The following is a 20,239-nucleotide window of genomic DNA, read 5'->3' as shown; positions in this document are numbered from 1 at the left end:
CTTCCTCCTGTGGTCATTGCAAGGTGCAAACTGACTTCACAGACCATGTTTCACTTCACCATAACATTGCAAAAGTCCAAGATAAAATCAGATGTTGTTAGCAAGTAGAATCGTAAAACCTGATGAATATAAGGCTAAAAATTCTTATTTTTGGGGGGAAGTAAACACTTTTTTCCTGAACAGGCCAAGTTCAGGCTAGACTGTAGTTTTCTTGTGTAAGGTAGTGTTAAAAAGAGCACAGACAGCCTATAATATTTAGGATTAATTCCAAATGCTCCTGCAGTTCCCAGAGATACCAAGTGAGTGACAGCAAATGATCTGCAGTTAAAGGGTGAAGCAGGAGCAGGGGAAGCCACGGCTCACATTACACACATTCTGACAGCATCAAAGCATCAGGTGCAAATTATACACAAACACAAATCACACACAAAGCCTGGCACTACAGTCAGACAGGAGACAAGTAAATATTTGACAATTTGAAATGACAGGCTGTGAAACAAAAATAAGCATCTGAACCAAAGGCAGCAAAGCCCCTCTAACTTCACTGATGATGAAGGAAGGAAAAGCACCACTACAATTAACGTCGGCAAAATTGGTTGTCACAATTTAAATCCTGTAACCCTAAGCCTTGTCAGAAGGCTGGAAAAAAAAACTTTACCTTCATGGTTTTCCTGATAAAATATTGTTGGCCTTTCACCTTGAAATATTTCAGTTCAACAGCACCCAACTCCAAACATTTTTAAGTCTGTGTGTCCCAGCAGGCAGTGACTGGAGCCTGGGAAGGGAAAGGGGTTCTGGCAAAGGCAAGAGGGAAAAGGTGAATCTCACAGGACAGTGTCAGGAAATGACAAGGAAGTTTGCTACATCCAGGAGAAATAAAAGCACAAACCCACTTTCCTTCACCCAGGTTTTGGGGGCAGCATGTTTAGAGTCAGAGGAGGGATGAGCCTGCAGCTGAATTAGTTCCGAGTGGTGCTTTGTGAACACCACGAGAAGGACCAAACTCTTTCAAGCACTGTTGTATCCAGAAGGAGGCTGAACTCAGTGCTTGCCTTTTTAGAAGTTTGAGACGACAAATTATTTAATCAGCTGCAGTGTAGTCATGTCTAAATCATCTTAGGAAATCAGCACATAACATGTTATGACATTTAAGTAGGAAAATGTTTAGCAGGCCAAGCACCAGTCTCCTAAACGTATGAAAGACAAGAGAAGTTCTAACTTTCCAAGAATAATCTAGGTGTAAAATAAAATATACAACATCACAGTATAATTTATCAGCTTTAAAAAACAAAGAGTAAAAGTAATATCTAGACAAGCCTTTCTGCTATGTGGTAAGACTTGTCATACAATTGACCGAGTGCATTAATATACAGAATTGATGTTTTGAAGTCATACCAAGCAACAGGAGATGATAAAAATACACAGTAGCCCATTGATTCATAACTCCCTTCATTTTATGTTAGCTCTGGAAATTAAACTTTTAATAGCTGTAGCAGTAACGTGCATATGAAAATATTCCCATAGATTTTTTTTCTGGTGAGCAACTTCTGCTGGGCTCTACAGCCTTTGCCCAGGGAGAAAAAGATCTCAGGATAAAAGTCAGCAATATTAGCAAAGAGTGCAATAGAGGAGACAGAGACAGTGATGCCTTAAGGTAATAAAGGCTCCCAATGTCACATTAAACAAATTTATAGACACACCATACACAGGAGGGTAGAGCTGTCACAATCTGCTTCACTTAGTGGAAACTGGGCCTCTGCTGTACACTACAAAGTATATAAAAATGTTTATTAGTATGGATAGGCCCACAGCACAATATCATGCACATAAATGTAACTTGTGGGACAAAACCTACAGAAATCATTGCACTTTAACCCTGTTTTCCACCAGCACTGGTAAACCTGTAATTGCATCTGGCAGCATCTGATTTAACCCAACAGATTAAATCACTACAGCTGCTCGGTGCAGCAACAGAGCACACATTAACTGAACCAGTTATCCCATAACCCTCCCAGTTATGGTGCTATTACAGTGTTTGACAACTGAAATACAGTAATTTTTTTTTTTAAAGAGTCATAACTTCGGTTACCCTTCAAGGTATTTATGTTGTCAGCAGACACTTTTTGGATAATCATGGCCAAATCAAGAATTCTTCATTTTCTTCTTCAGAAGTGCACATGGTGCCTTCACATAAACTCAGTACTTGAAAATAATTGAGCCAATAATTGAGTGAATCTCAAAGTACAAAAGTTTCTTGTTATCTCTTGACCATTTGGGTAAGACCATGTATGACATTCACAGACAACAATACCAGTGGCTGAGTTTAGGCTATGAAATCCCAGATGGATTAAGAAATAGAACATAAATTTGGGAAGGGTAAGGAAAATTACAGGCACTTTTCTCACAGTTTGTTAGTGCACAAAAGGAAAGACAGTGTTAATGGAATCTTAGCAAAACACAGTGCCAAGCAATAAAGTTTGTTAAACGACAGGAGACTTTTCAGGAACCCAGGAATAAACCTCCCAGAATAGCTTATTTTAATGAACCACATAGAATTCCATACATATTATCTTCAGCACCACCTCAATTTAGATTCCACTAAAATGGTGGGAAACTCTCACATCACAAGATGGATTTTACAGAATTATTGAACTAACACACATTAAGCAAATTAATCCCTATAGCATATTCTGGGTGAAAAGGCTCTTTTTTCTTCACTGTAATTGGACATACAAGCAGGGATATACAAATTACCTGCTTGTCAGCTTCTCTCTAGTGAGAGGCATCATCCTCTGTTGTTCACAGGAGGAAAATCACCACCACCACCTGTAACCCTGTCACTGCTCATTCTGTCAAATCCAAGGGGTTGGTAATATTCCCTCAGCATTCCAGTAACACTGAGCTTCTTCCAAAAATTACATAGCACATGGCAAGTGAGCCTTCCCTGATGCTCCACAGAATGAAAAATAATTTTAAAAAAACAAACAGTGGGAAAAAATGTGACAGAACAGCATCAAGAGCCTCCACATCAGCATCTGTGTGTGTGCTCAGCATTTAGTATTCAGCACAGCACAGTATCTAAATGCCTATCATAAATATGTACATCAAATTAGAACCTCCAATTAACACTTCATATCTAAGCAAAGCCAGCACACAAATCTCATTTTCATCTGTAAAAGGAGAAAACTTTTCTTTCATATTGATGAATATGGAGGATGCTGCAACCTCCTATCCAAAAAACCCCCCCACACCTTTTAACACAATATAAAACATTCTGTGGGAAGGAATTTAAATCTCTTTTATTGATTTTTAAATAAAATATCTAGGAAATCTGCCAGGTGTGTAAAATATTTCCCAAGGTAAGAATGTGGGGCAAAAGCAGAGAGAGAAGTCATTTTAAAAAAAATGCTATTTTACAATCCTTTAAAAAGAGATTGATGAAAATAATGGAGTGTGTTTTGCAGCTATTTGGTTTAGATGCTCTTAATTAATATAAAATGATTTATGCAATTAGCTCTTAAGCAGTCAAGGAAGATAAACTGAAGAACTCCCAGCAAGGCAAATTCTGCAGACTGGAGGTGGTCAATGAGATTCCAGGGGCAAAGGACAAACCCAGAGGTAAATCCAGGTGTTCACACAAGTATCATTCCTCTGTACTGCTCTAAACATTATTGAAGTCTCATTGAATCTGGAGCACTCCAAGAGAGGACTTAAAGATAAGAAAGTCAAAACAGAACATCCCAGCACGTGAGACATCCCTAGAAAATGAAAAGTTTTTCCTGATTAAAGCACAGAATATCAGAGAGATGTAGAAGAATATGCTGCATCTATTTCTGACTGGTTTAAAATTAGAGATTCAAACCATATTTGAAAAATGCTTTCGGATTGGAAAAATTTCCCCAAAATATTCTCCAGGAACATCCACTGCAGTGAATACCAAAAATAACAAGTGCCAACCACAGGCACTGGTGTTTAACCACAGGCTCCTTTCCAGATCACCACCATTCACAGTCCAACTGAAAATCAGGTAAGAGCATTCAGTAACGTTTAAGCAAATTCAAAACATTCAGTGTCTTCATGTTAATAACATACTCTGTCTTCTGGCCACTGAGAGATCAGTAGTGATGGCACAGGGCTGTATGTTCCCATATGAGTCTGTACAGTCCAGAGAGCAATAAGAACCACTATTTATCAAAAATTTCTCACTTTTTTTCCCCTTCACTCATCAAACTTGGATAGGAAATAAATTAATTTTTACAAATAAAATAAATAAAAATTTTTATCACAACCTTTAAAGCTAGTAAAAAAAAAAAAAGGATATTTGATTTGGGGAGTTTGGGGGTTTTTAGTACATCATCTATGAGAAAAATAGATTCCTCCCACATTTGGTATTTTTCTACCAGGCTGGTTTCTAAGTGACTAAGGTCACAACTTCTTCTTTTACCTTCAGAAAGCTCCCAAGAGTTTCACTTTGTTTCCATACCCTCTATCTCTCCCTTTAAAATGGAAATCAGCTTGTAATTTTAGTCCTTCTTCCGACAAAGACAGGAACATCTCAACATGCAAACAAAATCACTAGGAAACAGAAGACACTGTCTGTTCACATAGGGATGCAGCCTTTACCCCTCATTTTCTGAGAGGTAATACAATATTCTGAGAGCTATTCAATATTTTACCAGAAGAAAGGAATGATGTTTTTAATCTCAGTGTCCCTGTTCTTTAGCAACCACCAGAGATGAGTCTTTTCTCCACTTTCATGTCTTCCTGAGAGTGTCCATTTGGAACTCAAAGGCTTCCCAGTCTGGAGCAGGAACTCCTTCTGACTTCCACCCCTTCACCTGAAAACATTCAGCTAACCTGGCTCACTGAATTACCTCTGTAATCCTCCATAAACACAGTGATCCTACTCAGCTTTGGCAATTCCTGAAGGCATTCCCCTCCCGTCACTCACTCGGTGTCCACAATGTCCCAGTTAACCTGAAGCTTTTCCTTTGGCCTCTGTAGAGCTGGCATTGCACTTCAGGTCTTCTCTGCCATCCTCAAGGACACTAAAATCTACACAGGATCAGTCAGTAAAACACCTCCATGAGGGCAGCACAACGGTAGCAGCACCTGCAAGAGTTCAAGTGCTTCAAGTCTCCAAAAAACACATCCCAAGGATCCAAGTAGAAGACTATTTTGCTGAAATTATGTCCAAGTTCAGGCTCATAATTATAACAGGTATAATAAATGGCTGCCTCCATGCCAGATAGCTCCTTATAACTATTATAAATCTACCATTATTTCCATTTTACACTTAATGGAGAAGCTGAGCCCTCTCGCTCCCAGCTCTGTGTCTGAGCTCTAACAGGTGTTTCTCCAGTGGCAACGGTTCATCAGTTCCCACTCCCCACACACCCCAGGAAAGACAGCAACTTATAACATTTAACTGAAGGCTGAAATCCCTTCACACTCCAGGAGGTCAAATTAAAGTCAGTCATTTATACGAATCATAGAGCAAGCAGAGAGCTGGCTGCATGTTAATGAAAATGAATGGCTGTGTGGGCAGGGGGAGCTGAGCCGCTCCCGTCACCTGCCTTGCTCAACACAGAAGGCAGCACAGTGTGTGCCATCCATTCAAACAAAAGGAGCAGAAACAGGCTCGAGATACTCCCCCAAGAAGGACAGGACAGCAAGGCAAACAATGTTTAGTCAGAATCAACCTTCAGAAAATGTTAAATGTCACCCAGCGTGTTCAGGACCCCGCTCGGCTCGGGCTGTGTAACCTCCGTGTGACATTGCAAACCACTCCTCACTGAACACCACAAAAAGAGCATTGACACTGCACACATGCCTCTCTTGGCATCTGCTTCTACAAATAGTTACCAGACTAATATGAAGCCATAACACTACATGATACCACCTCAAATTCGAACACTGTGAGGCTGAGTTAATCTTAATTGCTTTGTTGCAGCTTTCTCTGCAACAGGAATAAGTGCAGCCTTGAAAAATTTCTGACTATAGTTTGCATGGCCAGGTGTGAAAACCACTATATAATGGCAACTTTTAAAAAGAAGGATGTGAAATGAATGCAAATTATAAAAACTAGTTAGGAGAACTAACTGTTGCAGGGTTGACACAGTCCTGTTTTTCATGTATTTTGGAACAGCTTCATCTCCCTAAAACTCAACAATGAAAAGTCAACAAGATGTGCTGCAGGACAACACCTAGATCCAAGGTAACATCTGCTTTTGCTCAAGGCATAGCTTCTTGGTAGCTTTGCTGCCAGTCTGGGGCTGGGTCAGAACATTCACCCTCTCAGGTGGGATGGAAAGTGGCAGTGCCATCACTAATCACCAGTCTTGGTTTGGGGAGCTCCATGTTGCCATTTGGGATTTAACACTCAGCTTTGCTGTATTTCATGGAGGGCTACCAGCTGTTGCTCTCAGAGATCTCTGGAACATCTGATGTAGGAGAAGGGACAGAAATGCATTGTGTTTGTTTCATGGGGGTGAGTTGACCAATTCTTAAAATTCAGCAAGAAGCAGAGATTCTACTAGGCAGATTTTATTGGGCAAACTGGCTTTGTCATAGACTCCTACAATGGGATGGGTTGGAAGGGACCTTAAAGATCATCTCATTCCAGCCCTGCCACGTGCAGGGACACCTTTCACTATCCCAGGTTGCCCCAAGCCCCATCCAACCTGGAGCAGTTCCAGGGATGGGGCAGCCACAACTTCTCCAGGTAACCTGTGCCAGGGCCTCCCCACCCTCACAGTAAAGCATTTCTTCCTAATATATCCAATCTAAACCTCCTCTCTCTCAGTTTAAAGCTGTTCCCCCTTGTCCTGTCACTCCAGGCTCTTGTAGATAGTCTCTCTCCATCTTCCTTTTCAGTTCCCTTCAGGTACTGAAAGGCCCCAATTAAGTCAATCCAAAGCCTTCTCTTCTCCAGGTTGAACAATCCCAATTCTCAGTCTCATTTTGAAATAAGTATTAAAAGCACTATCAAATTAAGTAAGTAAAACAAGAAGAAATACAAGGGATTAATTCCTCTACTCCTTTCTTATTACAGTGTACAGCCACTGCTTGCACACAGCCATCTGCCAAGTCTCAGAGTACAATCTTTGGGCTTATCAGGGTCCACCAAAAGATAAGCTTAATTATGACAGATCATAACGTGTCTGTTCGAGGGGAAAAAAAAAATATATCAGAAAAAAAGTTATTTTTTCCTACTGAAAAAATAGCTCTGGGCAGATATATCAACTGCACAGCTCTGCAACCTCCTCCACCTCGACTGCAGTGCTGGCAGCAGGCTGAAGGTTCTCAGTAAAGCAGCAGATTCTGTGGCTGCAAAGCTCACTTTGATTTTGATCATGAAAAGAAGGTTGATGCAGCGGTCAGGAAAAGGACAACATTACCATATTACAACAACTCCAGCCACGGTTTTTCCCCCTCTCAAAGAAATAAACACCAAGCCTGCTCCACTGGTGAATATGTCAGCAATTTTGCTGTGGCAGGTTGTCGTGTACTGCAGTTTAGATTCTCACACACCAAGTGCAAAGGCATATCAGGGAGACTCAATATATCAAAATGCAGCAGTAGATGAACAGGTTTTTCTGAGGACAATATCATAAGATATCTACAAAGCCTCAAAGAAAATTCATCTTGGGTTATTTCTCCTGTACTTAAACCAATAAAACCAAGCAACCAACCATATTCCTCTCTGTGTAACATTTGACCTTGATGAATAATTCCTGCTACAGAAATACAAATTAAAAAGAAAAAAAAAAATTGCCTGATCTGCCTGATCACCTAATAATTCTCTCTGTAAAACCCTACCAGGAATGTCAAACTGTGAGCACAAGGACATGGTAAAGAAAGAATGAGATCCATTTAATAGTGCTACGTGTATTTTGATGAATGTTTTTAGAAGAAGCTAACAGAAATAAACAGAACATTAAGTAGGTAACCTCTTAAAATAATATGATAGATGAATTTATTAAAGATAAATTTTAAAATAGATGGCTTCTCTGACTATTGCTCCTGCTTTCCCTTGGCAAAGGAACTGGGAATAATTAATGGATTTGGCTGCTTCTCTCCAGGGATGAAGATAATCGATCTGTGGGGGAAGGCCTTTATCTAGCACAGAGATAGTGCTGCTACAGCAGGAGGAAGAGAGGGGGAGAGGTGTTGGAGATCTTTTCCTGGCATACCTTCAGAGCTGCTTATCAGCTCCTATTGCTCAAACTGACTCAACTGCAGTACCTGAAACACTGGCAATGTGGCCAAGGATAATATTCTTTCTTTTATGAGCTACACTTGAAGGGGGGGGGGGGGGGGGGGGAGGGAGAGAGGGAGGGTGTCCCTGTTGTTAACACAAAAAACAAAACCCTCAGATAATCCAAAAGCAATAAACAGACTCCCTGTTCCTTTCTGGCAAATGCAGCTCTTTCACCAAGGACATTTTGTTCATGTATCAGTGGAAGGTGTCCCTGCCCACGGCAGGGGTGTGGAACTGGATGAGCTTTTATGGCCCCTTCCAACCCAAGCCATTCCAGGAGTCTGTACAGTCACAGTAAGTGTACAATCACTGGCCTGACAACACATGCTGCAGATTTATCAGAATTAAAGGGGGTTGGTTTTTAGTTATTTACTTTACAATTGCTCAGTTCATTATCTACTCCACAGCTGAGTAGTTTTGGAAACAAAAACCTCTTTTTCAGTGTACAAGAGATGCAAGTTAATTCATCTCCACAGCACAACAGTGTGATCTAAACCTCCAACCTTTCCACATCTTCTGTAGCCCCAAACACCTCTCTTGAAATGATCATTTAAGAAACCTAATTCTCAACAGTTCTACAAATAAATATTTTCCATGTAAGATTAATAATATCTTAATTTTCTGGAACAAACTACCAATAACTATTTATTTTTTTTTCCCCAAAAGCTTTATGACTCAGGATTAAATGAAAAAATTGTATCAGCCCCAAATAAGCCCAAAAGTCACACTTTGTGTATTTGATTCTCTGACAGAAAACAATTGAGAAGGTGGGGTTTTCTTTAAAACATTATTAGATAATCACATGGCATTGCTCAAAATAGCACATAAGTTAAAAACCTTTGAGAACCCACAGGAACTCAGTTTTCCCAAAGTCATTTTAAGAAAAATTAAAACACTTTGAAAGGAATCAGATTCTCCAGAAGGCTGGAGACCTCCTTCCTTGGAGAAAGACATAATTCAGCTCATTAAAATCACTGTGCAAGTGAAATCCAACCAGAAGAGCCACAACCAGCTTAATAAACACTTAAAAAAGCAGCCTAGACTTTCACAGGAAGTTAAACTGTGTTGATTTCTTTTCCAAACCACCACAGAGTTTTCCTTTGGGAGGTGGGGACAGTAGAGTGTGACAGTATTTCATCTATCACCAGAAATTAATCTGTATTACCACTGTCAATCACAGGGTGTTGATAAACTCATTATTCCAAATTAGCACAGACAACTAAAAGCTCTTAAAAAAAAAAAAATAAATCTAGTCCTACTGGTTTGTCAGAACTATGGTGACAAGGACTAATGTGGGAAACAGAAGTGGCACATGATCTAACTGATGCAAACAACTGTTTACTTAGGAAAGGTCAAGGTCTCAGTTTATACAACTTGGAGAACCAGCAATGGCTGAAAGTATCATCAAATTTTTAAAGAAAACATAATGGGATGAGAAGGTGTTCTTAGTTCATGTTACACGTTCAATTCTGCAAGAATATAAAGCAAGCAAACAGAAGTGATCAGCAATATTTTCTTGATCACTCCAAACATACAAAAATCACCCTTTTGGTCTTCCTTTTAATCTCTGACCTCCTATTAAATAATTAACATTTTTCTTCTCAGCCTTATTTCAGAAGCATGTGAAGAAATTTCTTCATTTTCTTAAGATGCAGTTGATGATTTCATTAAACCCATTGTCTCCAATATATCTTTCAGTAGCAGATAAATAATTTAGCACCACACAGCTAAAAATCAAAACTTTAACCCAACATTTACTCTTGTAGTACATCATAACTGCATGTTCAAATCTTACTGTTCTTCCAGTGAATGTTTTGGCAATTCAATTCCAAATTACACCTAATTTTCTTTCTTTTTAGAAGTAATTAGGACAGGGAGAAAATATCCTAAGTGTAATATAATTTCAAGTCTTGATCTTGACACTAATAAATTGGTTAATTTGGGGTTAGAGAGAAAATATTTCTGACATATATAGGCATGAATTCTGGACAGGAATATCAAACCATCCCCACAGAGTTTGCAGGGTGATTAGATCAGGCAGCGTGCAACACTGAATATAATTTTTATTCCCCACTTCTCCCTCATGATACATAAAGACACGTGGTTTTATGTCACATTTCTGGTCCTCCTCTCCCTTTCCTGCCCGGAATTCTCTCACAATCCAGGCTCCAGCGTGTGGTTTACAGCCAGTGCAGCAGAGCTGCTGTGGCACAGTTGCAGTGCACTGCAGTTTCACCCAGGTCAAGGTTAAAAAGATGAGCTTTAAACACCCTGCTGCAGGCTGGAAAGGCTCCAGAGGTCACACACCTGCATCTGAACCCAAAGGAATTCCCAAGTGCCCACTGCTGCAACTGATCTACTCAGGAAGCCTCTATTTCAACACCACTTATCAGATACTGCTCACAGAATAAAAAAATGAAGATTTATTACCTGCAATCTGGACATCTGAAGGAAGGACAGAGCACAAGTTACATGTCCAGCAACATTCCACCTTCTGGGCTGAACACAGACTAGACAAAGTCATCAGAAAACACACCCTTTCAACTCCTGAAATCATCTGGATTTAATGGCTGGATCAGTAATCATTAAATGCTTTATGAAACTTGGAAGCACAGGGACAAAGTTCAACTCAAACAGCCATTCCTCTCCTAATAAGCTGGGTGAATATTCCATTCAAACAGCCGGGTTAAAATCCCACTTACTGTATCCACTCAGCACTAAAAGACCAACTAACCTTTTGCTACAGTTCTCAGATGCCATTCTGCTTTTCCACATCCATCACAATGTCCCAGGAAATACACACACAGACAAAACCAGAACATGAGAGGACACAAACCCCTCGGAGTTCAGTGGCTGTGACAATCATTCCCCGGGCAGGATGAGCAGAGAGGGCAGCAGGCACATCCCAGCGTGTCCTCTTGGCTTTTTGTGGGATGGTTTTAATACACGTGCAATGAAAAATAAAACTCTTCCAGGAGACCAAACAACTGAAATGAAGCTCTCCCCGGGCAAAAATTCCACATTGAATTCAATTTTTTAGATACAATTATAACAAAAACACAGTAAACAATTAAATATTTGATATTGTAGTTAAAAAAATTCAGTGGTGAATTCAGGAAAATTAGTGGCAAAATGCACAGTCATTTTCACAGTAATAAAATCATTACCACTCCCCCCTTGAATTTGTATCCTTTCCCCTTTCTTCCTGCCATCTCAGGCTTTTCAATAGCCATTATGTGGCACACTTTAAACAATACACTTAGCTTTGTAAAAACTGAAACAATTGTTGAATATTGAAAAGAAACTACTATACTGGAATTTATTACCACATTTGAGAATAACTGTATATGGCCTTTGGTTAAAGTCCATCAGATATTCCAGCACCAAACTCCCTCTTTGAATTTCCAGTGCTTTTACACAGCCTCATCCTGATACTGAAGAAAAAGTTTGACTATTTTAGGGAGCATTTGCAGCAAACAAAGCAATCCCTCCCCAACCTTAGTCTCCAGTTTTATTTTACTAAAAAAAAATATTACAGTTTGGATCAAAGAAATCACTATTAAAGCTTTTCAAATGTCGGGGTTGGGGATTTTTTTATTTTAAGTGTCCAATACTCTTAGTCTATAAAGCCAGATTGTTTTGTGGCCTTCAGCCACTTACATGTGAACATTCAAACTTCCCACTGGATGTGGTCAAAGTCAAATTTCAGCTGCTACCTTTCCTTTCCAAGAGAGCTGGAGATTGGAATTTCAAATGAACATGCAAGGTGTTAACAGCACAAATAATAACTGGCATTTGTGAAGACAGCATAAATTATTTGTCCAGCTTGTCAGGCAGCTACTATAAATCTTCCACAAAATCCCCAAAGACATGAGCATTAGAAGATTGGCAGCAGAAAAATTTACAAAATACAAATAAATACAAAAATACTCCTATTTTTGGTACCATGCAAAAGGTCAGTTCTACACCATGGCTATAATCCAACAAAGCTTTTAATCATATAAGAGCAACTATTGCTAAGCATGACTTCAGCTCCTGTGTGTAACACACTGAATCATGCAGGACACCTGCAGGAAAATATTTCTTTTAATGTCAACGTTTTCATTTCTAATCTAATTAAGCAGTTGACTTCAAAAAAAGCAATAATCAATCAGAGATTTGATACTATTCCCGTTGTTGCTATTCCTTCCAAACACAGGATCAGGGACTGCAAAGCTTCGTGTCCCACAGGCAGGTTGTGGCTGGGCATTAGGTTGTTGGGTTTGGAGGGTTTTGTTGTGGCTGTTTTCCCTCCCCACAAAGCAATTCCTAATTCCACACAGCTAGGATGACACCTTTCAGCTCAAGTAAAAAAAAGCCAAACCTATTTTGATACAATTTTATTCAAAGTGTCAGTGGCTACAGGCTCTTATACTGTATTAAATTTCCTGGGAAAACTGGAATCTTAAGCCTGAAAAAACCCAACAAACCAGCCCACCTCTCTCTATGTGTACACCTTTCCCTAGCCCATCAGAAATAAAGGCAACTTTCAATTTAGGATTCAGAATCCTGTCCTATAAGTATGCTTTATTTGCTTTCTTGCTCGTGCAAGTGCTCTGGCCATTTTTTATTAGTACTTTTAATTTTCATATGACCTATTATTTTGACAGATAAACAAAAGGCTGAAGGAACAACAACAGAAATGAAACTAAACCCACAAAAAAAAAATAAATCAAAAAAACATGACAGAAGGAGTTCTGCTGTTAGCAAAGGCTCTCTCTTGGTACTTCACTGTCACTTCTACTTTTTGCCATACAAACAATTTTTGGGGTTCTGCTCTTCTGAAGGTTTCACCAACTATTATTACAGCACTGTTTAAATAACAATTCTGGGTCTAGAGACAAAGCAGTGGCATCATTCTTTTACATGAAAGCACTATTATAAGGAATATAAAAATCTCTAGGGTTTCCCTACGAAGTGTAAGTCCAAGTAAAACCAATTATTAAATATATTTGTCTTTATGTAAAGACATATTCACAGGCCAAGGTTTCAGGATGTTTCTTTTCCAAAGCCAACAGCCACAGTCTGTAGGACACACACAACAGGTCATGAGCACACACAGAACACACTGCACAGCCAAGAATATTCCAGCCAGCCCTTATCAATTCCTTTGGTGTTTTAGTCCCCAATCTATTTTGGCTTTTTTTTTTTTTAACCTCTTTTACAGAGGATGTTTCAGACACCATCTTGCTTCTTAATGAAGACCTGAATTGCAGACAAAGTGCAAGCAGTAAAGCAGAACAAACAGCTTTGATTATCTTCTTCAAATATTGTTACATTGACACAAAAGTGTTTGGCTCTCACAATGCCTTTTTCAGTGTTTGAGACATGAATAGGTTCAGAGGAACAGCAGCACAATGGGGACGATTCAGTACCTCTTTCATAGACACACAAATGCATTGTCAGAGCAAACATTGCTTTCTACATTCACCAGTAGAGAGGCTGAAGAGGAAATTCTCACTGCACAGCACATCCCCATCCCACAACAGTAACCAGAATTATTCTACCAAGAAGAAATCAACTGGGAAAAAAAAAACAAAGCCTTGCCTATGTATATATATATATACACACACACATATATATACACACACATACACACAAAATTAGATTGTCTCCTGAATATGTATTCTGCCAGCATGTACAGTTTAAAAAACCAATCCCATAAAACAGCAGGCATTAGCTTTTCTGGCTGAGGTGGATTCAACAAAAGCAGTAAAAAACTCCTCTCAATTTTAAAACCACTACAACTGGTACCATTAAATTTATTGGGAGTCTTTGAGGGACGAACAGAGAAGAAAATACCAGGCCAAAATTCGTAAGAACATAATAAACATGTCAATTGTATTTTGCATTCTTCTGCCACTCGTTCACTCAAGGATGCAAGATTAAAAAAAATTTAGTATTTGACAACAGACATTACATCTAAACAAAACAGTTTTCTAATTTTTTTTAGCATATTTTCTCTCGATTGACCAGCTTTTCTTTATATGGCGTGTGCCAACTTAATTTCTACCAGTTTGTCTCATCAACTTTCTAAAATAATTTTTCTCCTTCCTCAAGAAGAGCTTTCTGAGGATCACACGTTCCCCGCAGTACCCCTGAAATAGAGCCTTGCTATTCCATCTGAGGAGAAAGCCCAGAATATCAGAGAGCCAATCTCCACAGCCCAAAACTGCCAGGGGAAAACAAGCCCTTGGGTTTGCATCGTTCTGATCCAAGGAAAAGGAGATCTGGAAGATGGAGATTCAGACAATGTCTTGGCACTTGGGATCTTCCAGCAAACAAAGCAAGTACATTTTAAAAAAACATGAGCACAGTAAATGTTCATTTTCAGAACTGGGCAGCTGACAGGGAGGTGCCACTTGGACCACCAAGTGTAGAGGGAAAGAAGAACCCAGAGCCTGAGTGGTTCCACTTGGAAGTGGATACTCATGGAAGACCAAGCTTCACTCACCAGCCATTTGCAGCTTCTCTCACACCTGCTCTAAAACCAGAGTGCTGCTTTCCAAACTAAAAATGTAACAATGCCCCTCAGGTTCATCTCCAGTTTTCACAGTTCACACAGGCCAGAGAGATGAGTTCAAATGCAACGTTCAGTGAAACACAGGACCCAGCTAAAGCCTGCCCTGACCAAAGAGGGCTGGCTTAGGGTCTCCCTCAAGTATTTATCTGTGACATTCAGGAATAGAAAGAAAGAAGCATTGATGTAGCACAATTATCTTAAGTATCAGTTACCATCCCCAAAATGTACTACTTCTGAAATGTGACATTTCCAGGAAGAAAGCTGCTTAAATCAATCATTCAGCTGAAATATATATACTGTCAATACAACAAGCTCTCTTCTCTGGCAAGATGCCACATCAATTCTCTCATCTGCTGCTCCACTGCTGCAAGAGTTGTTTTGTTTTTTTTCCTAAGGGAACAGGAGAAAAATAACCTAAAAGATCATTCCTAAAATTTTACTAGAATTTTTGTGTCTAGTTCCCTGACTATAAACTCTGTCCCGTCTCACTAGTCCTGACTCTCATACACTGCTGAAAATACCATTTGTTATACACATTTGACAAAGTGTTGTTCACCCACATTCATTTTTTAACTTACACTGTGCTTTATAAAAGGAATAAGTAGATTTTGACAAGGGAGGAGAAGGCACAGCTATTGATCCAACGTACACGTCCACTCCTCTTCAGCCTTTTCCATTCATAAGAAGTCTTTTCTATTCCCAATGTTTTTACAAATTAAATTATGAAGAGAGATTTTAAACCATTGCCTTGTCATACTTCACATACACTTTCAGGAATTTTCTATACATGTGTTCTTTTCTACAGAAGAAGTTGAAGAAACGGAGGGGTTTCTAAATGAAATAGTAAAAAACAGATGACTCAGTCATATTCTAAGATATGAGGTCAGAAAGTAAAAGATTTTGAGCTCTGCACTCCAGTAGTGATTACTGTGAGCTGGTCAAAACCAAACCCAACTGTAACTTGAAGATCACCACCTGGGAAGAAACATGAAGACTCCTGAATAGTAGAAAGACAGCAGCAGAAGGCAAAAGGGGACTAGAAGGCTGTAAGCAGAAGGAAAGAGCTTGTCAAATGGCAAAAACTAAGGAAAAAAACCCACACAAACACATCAAAAACCAGCAGATTTTTACCCCAGATCCCAAATATTTGGTCCAGCTACTTTAATTTTTCCCTAAAAGTAGCTACCACGATACAGTCAATTCTCTTGGATGAAACAAAATGTTGAAATAATCTTTTCAAATCAAAGGAAGCTTTGAATTCTGTAGACAAATGTTCTCTGCCAATTTATGTCAATACAGATCACAGAATCATGGAATGGTTTGGGTTGGAAGGGACCCTAAAGATCACCTCGTTCCAGCCTCCTGCTATGGGTAGGGACACCTTCCACTAGCCCAGGTTGCTCCAAGCCCCCTCCAACCTGGCCTTGGACACTTCCAGGGATCCAGGGGCAGCCACAGCTTCTCTGGGCAACCTGTACCAGGGCCTGCCCACCCTCACAGGGAAGAATTTCTTCCCAATATCTAATTTGTATATCTAATCTAAATAAATATACATACTGCAAGTCTTCCATTTGTATATAGTGTTACATTCAGCAGCATACAGTGTTATATTCAGATGCAGGAATAAAAGGGGTTTATTTAGTTGTATTTCTCAGTGGCAGCCAAAAGAATTTTTTCAACAAGTTCTACTGTTTAATCTCCCAAGTACAGAGGAGAATTCAGTTTGCAATTTGTTTTCACTGTCCTAAACAGACTTATCCCAGCATAGAAATCAACAAAGCACCAAGGATGCTAAAGCAAAAGAACAAGCAAAACTCCAAACAAGAAAGGTGATCCAACTTCCCCAGTGACACAACAAACCAAGTGTAATCCAGCTGGAAATTCACTGGCTTGTGATTTGGAACTCCAGGTATTCCAGCCAGAGCTGACTGGGGTATTTTCTTCCCATTGACAACACTATGGCTGAAAAGTCACTGAACAGAAAAGTACAGGCAGCAGCTTTACCCTCCCAAAGAGTCTATGTTAAAACAGCTTTTTAACAATGCACACAAAAAGCTAAAAACTTTGCAGTGGAACATAAGGAAGAGATGAAGATTTTTATTTAAATGTAAAAGCCCCAAGAAGATTCAGTATTCTGTGGTAGAAACAGAAGTAATAAAGAAGTGTAAATTAAGCAAACAATGCACAGAATTTCAGCCAATTGTATCTCCAAAGAGTTCGCAGTGAGTTGATCAATTATTTTATGTTGATGTTATGCATTTTCTTCCAACAATTCCTAACTCCACTCAATGTCAAAGCTTTCCCAGTATCTCAACAAATACAAGAAAAATATGCACATTACTATAATTATTTCCTCCTTTGCTCATTCTCAAAAAAATATGACCATGTGCAGTCTGTGAAACAATTCAACATGTTGAGCCCTTCCCTTAAATCTCTTGTCTCCCACTGCCTACCTTGGCACAAGAATTGTCCACAGCAAATCATCCCATGGTTGTTGGTGGTTTTATATAAGAGGTATTACCACCTTAAAACTTGTGGGGAAAAAAAACCAACAAAACAACAACAAAAAAAGAGAGAATAAAATATTTACAAAGGTATCTTTTCAACCCTGTGAATTTTTAATTATTGAATAATAATGCAGGTCTTAAAAAGCATTGCCTGATAAATGATCGCTGTCCACTACAGAGCCTCTCAAGTGTCACATCTGTTAAAATTTCATGGAGTCAGAAGCTTTAATGATGTCTGAAAATTATCTATTTTTAAACACCAAGATTAAATGGAAAAAGAAAAAAAGCATAACGAAATCATTTGGATAAAAGGCTCATTCAGAAAATGGTGGATAAAATCCAGAGCCTCAATAAGAGGGTATTACAAAATTGGGTATTACAAAAGGACTGCAAACAGATGTAAATCTACGTTTGTGACTTGCAATCACAACAGCAACAAGCAAACAAACAAACAAAAAAATCACACCTACTGCAATATAACAAAAAAACTATTGTATGCACAGTGTTGGGGTTAGTTGCTGCTGCAGAAACACCAGAAGTATAATTTGTCTACAAGGACAGGCTTTGCTGAAAGAAATTGGTTTCTATCAGTCACTCTTGGCACTAAAAATTAAATAAAGAACTTCATGATTGATGTTGACAGTCTGGGAGAGCTGGGGCTGTTCAGCCTGGAGAAGGGAAGGCTCCAGGGAAACCTTAGAGCCTCTTCCAGTGCCTAAAGGGGATGGAGAGGGACTTGGGACAAGGGTGTGGAGTGACAGGACAAGAGGGAATGGCTTCAAATGGACAGAGGGCAGGGTTAGATGGGATACTGGGAAGGAATCCTTCCCTGGGAGGGTGGTGAGGCCCTGGCACATGTTCCCAGAGAAGCTGTGGCTGCCCCTGGATCCCTGGAAGTGTCCAAGGCCAGGCTGGATGAGGCTTGGAGCAACCTGGGCTAGTGGAAGGTGTCCCTGCCCATGGCAGGGGGTGGGATGGGGTGATCTTTGAAGTCCCTTCCCACCCAGGCCAGTGTGTGCCCCTGTGATCGAAGCAGAACACAGCGTTACACACGGGCACTTGAACAGCAACATGAAAACCCAAAACCATCACACAGCTCAATGTTTTGTCTACAAAAACCTCTGCCTTTCAGAGAAAGGCATTTTATTATCCCCAGTCAACACTATTGAATGATCCCACGAGACCACAACCCCCCCCATTCCCTTCACCAAAGCAGGGGCTCTTTTTTTCCATTAAAGCCACGGACTCATCTCAGCCTCCCAGTGTTTAATATCATGTTACAGATGCTATACATTACAGAGCTGTACAAAACCCTCTGAGACACAGCTCAGTTTTTTATTTTCCTCCCCAAATTCACTCTCTTTCATTGCTTCATAACCTCTTTTGATAGAACAACAGCCTAAGCAAATGACTCCTCACCCCGGCATAACAAAATTAATTCTCTAGCCCAAGGCAAAGGAAAACGAACTATGTTAGCAAACAAATGGCAAAAAAAAAGGCAACTTAACTGCCAAAATCAGCTTCTGTTACAATATTTTAATAACTACTAGCTTTTCCAAATGAACATATTTGTAATACATGAAAATGAACGCGGCAAATCAGAAAAATAAAGTGAGAAAATACATTAATTTTTTATTAACGGAAAAAATCCCTTCAGAAAAAAATAAATCAGAGAATTGCTATGCAACACTGGTTATAGGGTTTGCATAAATCTTATATACTAATATTTAAGAAGATGTGTATTTTTATGAGAAAATTGTGGGTTAGAATTAAACTTGGAAGTATTTGCTTTTGGAGAAAAGCTAATCAAATGAACAGAAGAGGAAAACAAAACCGTAAATGTGACAGAAAAGAGGTGACATGACAAACACAAAACGCTATTTTCATTAAGTAGTTATCTGTTTTCTCTGTTGCAAATAAGCATCACAGAAAACACTATTAAACAATCACTAGGTGAATCAAAAACAAGTCTAGCGAGATGTCAATCTCAACGTGACCTGACAAGGAATTAAAAAACAACATGACAACTGGAAAACTGAAACTCAACCAAACCTCAGAAAAACAAAGCAAAAATAACAGTTAAAAACTAAATCTATAAATGCCCTTAAAAAATTAAAAGACATAAACAATATGCTCCATCATTTCAGCAAAACAGTGGAATGCTCCTTGGGAAATATTATGCATTCTAAATTAAGTCTGCAGATCCTGGGGATTATTTTATTGTGTGTTTGCATCTGTAGTCAAGTAGGTTTGCTGCGAGTTATATTCCTCTAGAACCTATAAGGCTGGAGCACCTCAAACTTTCTGACCTTGAAACACCAACATCTACCACCAAACACAGGAAAATCTTATTCAAATGGGCAGCAGAAAATATAGAATTAAATAACAGAAAATTATCTAAATTATAGAAATATAATTACATAGAAACTTCTAAATTCTTTCTTTTTGTGCTTTACCTGCACTCAGGAATCCTAATGTCTCTGTGCCAACAGATCTCTGGGCTTCCCCTCCAAGTCTCACAATGTCAGTAGCACAAATAAAACAGCATTTGCTATAGATTGAGGCTCTGGAGATGGAGTAATTGCTGTGGTCCTTATAAACAAACATGACCAAAACAGTGATGTATTTGTCACAGAGTTTTCATTAGCAGGGCAGTTCTAGTTTAAGTCCAAGCACAAGATTGTAACTGGGGAAAAAAAAAAAACCTTTGAAATACTATTGGACTCATTTGGGGGTGGGCAAAACCAGCTTAATAAAGCAAATAGTAACAATTATACCTTGAAATGTGGCATTGAAAATATTCCAACACAAAATCTATGGAGAGGAACACATTTGAAAGGAATTACCTCCCTCCAATTTTAACAGGAGGAGTTCAGAAGTGAAGGCAAAGCCCAAGACAGGAGTGTC

At 39.2% G+C, this 20,239-nt stretch overlaps 1 protein-coding gene across 1 annotated transcript in view; it reads right to left on the bottom strand.

Annotated features, from left to right (window-relative positions):
• ATP2B2 (ATPase plasma membrane Ca2+ transporting 2) overlaps positions 1–10,710 on the bottom strand; it is a 360,194-nt gene extending 349,484 nt beyond the window's left edge. Inside the window, exon 1 of the mRNA XM_018084874.1 lies at positions 10,694–10,710. The gene's annotated coding sequence lies outside the window, so the exon portion shown is untranslated. The remainder of the gene's footprint in view (positions 1–10,693) is intronic.
• Positions 10,711–20,239: the final 9,529 nt, after the last annotated feature.

This window comes from Manacus vitellinus, unplaced genomic scaffold (genome assembly GCF_001715985.3).
Source record: "Manacus vitellinus isolate BGI_N305 unplaced genomic scaffold, ASM171598v3 scaffold_77_pilon, whole genome shotgun sequence".
In the NCBI taxonomy this organism is placed as follows: Eukaryota; Metazoa; Chordata; class Aves; order Passeriformes; family Pipridae; genus Manacus; species Manacus vitellinus.
This window is presented reverse-complemented; position numbering and strand designations above follow the sequence as displayed.